The sequence below is a fragment of the Arachis hypogaea genome, chromosome 12 (genome assembly GCF_003086295.3).
Source record: "Arachis hypogaea cultivar Tifrunner chromosome 12, arahy.Tifrunner.gnm2.J5K5, whole genome shotgun sequence".
Lineage (NCBI taxonomy): Eukaryota > Viridiplantae > Streptophyta > Magnoliopsida > Fabales > Fabaceae > Arachis > Arachis hypogaea.
The window spans coordinates 39,807,599-39,811,166 of record NC_092047.1 but is presented as its reverse complement, the minus strand read 5'-3'; the positions used below and the strand labels follow the sequence as shown (position 1 = coordinate 39,811,166).

At 31.2% G+C, this 3,568-nt stretch overlaps 1 long non-coding RNA gene across 1 annotated transcript; it reads right to left on the bottom strand.

The window, feature by feature from the left end:
• Positions 1-3,313, bottom strand: LOC112727332 (uncharacterized). Its single transcript, XR_011868477.1, has 5 exons — positions 3,076-3,313; positions 2,564-2,768; positions 2,117-2,213; positions 300-584; positions 1-212 (listed from the first exon to the last, which is right to left on the bottom strand). It is a non-coding gene; the product is annotated as an uncharacterized lncRNA (long non-coding RNA).
• Between the last annotated feature and the right edge of the window lie 255 nt (positions 3,314-3,568).

Below are 3,568 nucleotides of genomic sequence, written 5' to 3'. Positions count from 1 at the left end.
TAATAATAATAATAATAATAATAATAATAATAATAAGTAACAGAGAAGAAACTAAATAGTAGTAGTGAAAAATCTATCCACTTAATATTTATACTATATCTCACATGAGTGTCTTGAGAGTGCTTGTCTACCCATTTAGACTTGTCATTTTTAAGTGTGTGAGTTTTCTTGAAGACTTCCTCATGAGTTGGTGTACGGCCCAACTACTTCTTCTGTTTCACATAAAACACAAAATAAGAAAAATTTTATATAAATAATTGTCTATTAAATAAGATCTAAAGCCACTTAAATTATGTTACCATCCTCTCTATAGTTGAGCTCAATGGAATAGAACTACTGCAATGGATAGAACCACCTAAAAGTGATGCTCGATTCTCCCTTGCTTTTTTCCTTATATTTTTCCATTTCTCATCTGTTTCCTAATACCTTTCCAACACCTTTTTGTAAGCAGGAATTAGCCATTTGTGGTTTGTATCCACACTCTCACGGATATCCGACATCATTTGGCTAAATCGCTTACTTGTCCTATACTTAAAAACCCTCTAAAAAAACTCCTCCTTATCATCATCAATAAAAAAGTGGCTCTGCACATAAAAAAGATACTATAATATAATATAAGACCAGAAAATAATCTAGTATTAAGCTCTTTTTGGAACAATGGGTGGATATGGATGATGCCAATTGTATGCATAAACCCCTTTTTCCACAAATGCATCTAAATAATGTTCAGCTCTTTATAGTTTGTGCATCTACACTTAACACATGGGCATCTACACTTTTCTTCCAACTTCACAACATCTAACTTACTAATCGTTTCTATAAACTCCTCAACCTTGTCATAAAACTCAGGTTTAATACTCCCTTTTGTTGGATTCAACCTATCATACATCTACCCTCGATGGTGCCAAGACATTTCTTACGAATTCGATCTTTTTAGTACCTATAAATCATCCAACATAAACAATATTTCATGTACTATACAATACCTTATCAATATTTAACCATATCAATATTTTCAATGTAATACAAGCAACAACACACAAATCTTAAAAATCTTAAAAATATGAAATAAAATTACGTGCTTCCAATTTGTTATGCAAGAAAGCTTGCATGTGATGTACTGAAGAGATGATGCCTGACTCTGACATTTTTTTTCAGTAGAAAGTAATGCAACTTATAAGATTATAATAACTATTTGTATTGTTATTGATAAATAATATAGCATTTAAACTTAAATTACTACAACGGGTTTTAGTTGACCTTTGAAATGATGAATTTCTTATATGTTCACACTGTATAATAAATTAATAGTGTATATAACTACTATATACAAAGCTAAGCCTTATAAGAGTAATAAGAAAGAAAGAACAAGTCACGTGATCTTACTATTTCATGCTCCTTTATTTTAAATTTCTACCATTATTATTATTCTAACTTGTCCCAAAAATAAACTCCAACCTAAACTTTTTTAAACTTAGTTAGTTAACAAGTCATGAATTCTAACACATGCTTTTCACATATATGATTATTGATTATTGGAAAGGCTGAGTAGTGAATCATTCAAAACTTGAGTGTGTTATACATAATTTCTAAAGACAATACGAAATTTCCATTAGGAGAAGCTTTTCATGATACTTATTAGGGGAGATAAAAAAATTAGATGGAGCCCACTTTATTTGAAGTGAAAGCAAAATTACACATCAGAGTTTAGGCACTACCTGCACAAGATTTGTATCGTAATAACCAGAATCCAAAGACAACAATTATTGCAGCTATTAACTGGAAAGCATTCACAAACTGATCTCAAGTAATTCATTAATTTTTTAAACTGGGAAGGGGGATCAGAAACCTCTGATATTTTGAGAAGAATATCATTCGTGAAAGCTCATTCACTAATCAATTATGCAGGATCTGAAATTTAAAGAAGACAATTTCTGATGTGCCCAAATGAAAATAAGCCATTCCCACATGAACTATTAATAACAAATATACATAAACTCATTTGACCTAGATGCTGAACTCAACACAAGAAAATGAATATGGAGTGTACTAATCAGAAAATTGTATTTGCTATCATATATATATATTTAGTTTACAACACAAGAATTGCACTAACCTGAATTCCAAAAAAAAGTTGAAGAAATTGGACCAAAAATCTCTGAGCGAACACACAAAGTAGTATGGGGGGAACCGCACTGAGGAGACTAAGGAACCTGGAATATCAGCAACAGTAATGAATAGCAAGCAAATCAATGAGTGGGGAAAAAAGTAATAGCATTAACATAGTCTATATTTAAATGAAGTATTTAATAGTTGGAATGTTATAATTCATAGGCTGTCTCCTGGAACACAAACTACTGCTGTCTCCTGCTGCACATTAATAATGAGAAAAGGAATACATACATATGCATATGCTTATCTGACCCTAATTTTCGAACCCAAACAAATACATACTCTATCTATTAAGACTCTGTAATTCATATGAAATGTGAAACCACTAGCTTGTAAATATTCCAATATAGCTTAGCTGGCAAAGAAGCCTCTGTAATTCATACATAGTTACCTTATTCGAGAAATAGCTAGGCTCAATTGAAGGCCATCCAGGTTTTCATTGAATAAAGAAACTGAATTTATATGGTTATCAAGCTCTCCAATGAGTACATATCTCTTCCCCTGTTTTCTTTTGTGTTCCACTTCAGCTTTTCCCCACAATAATAAAGCAAAATTCTTTTACATTACCTTGCTTAACAGGAATTGATTTTTATTTCCTGGAACAAAAATGGGAAAAACACTTTATGTTCTTTCTTACTTTTCTTCGGTGGCGGTTATACTATTCTAATTCTAATATGTTATACATGTGATGAATCTGAAATTCTGATGAATGTGCAGTAATAGCAAGTAGTCACCGAAAAACTTTAAGAATGCGGCTTAATAATCAGTTATAGTTACATTAAGCCTGAGTCAGGGCATTCCTACACTTAATCTAAATACCAATTAACTATACGCGACATTGCATAAGACACAAACCATTTAGAAAAAAATTCCTTGGAATAATATAACTAGTTGCAATCCTACCTCTTTGGTTGTGTAAAAGGAAAGAGGGAGACCCAATTCACTAATCTGTTTGTTAAGTTGCAAATCCTCAGGTTCAAGAATATCGCCCCAATCTACAAAATACAAAGGGAAAAAACAAAAGATATATAATGATTAAATAAACTCTCTTGGCACTAGAATGTAAATTAATCTACCATGATCAAGGTGTAATCATTTGTTATCTAATAACTCTCATTTTCGTTAAAACAAACACGTAATCTTCAAACTAAGAGACACAGTTTTATTTTCAAAAGAAAGATAAAAAAAAGAATCACTTGGCAGGAACAAGGTTTGAGTTGTCATTTTCATTTTCATTGTCATTATCATTGCCATTGCCATGAACTTTAACCGATTTCTAATATATATATATATATATATTCATCAGTAGGAATGTTATTCTTAGCATTAAACTATCTCTGAGGTTCATGGATCTGGAAATTATATTTACTGTTCATGTTACTGTTCATGTTCTTAA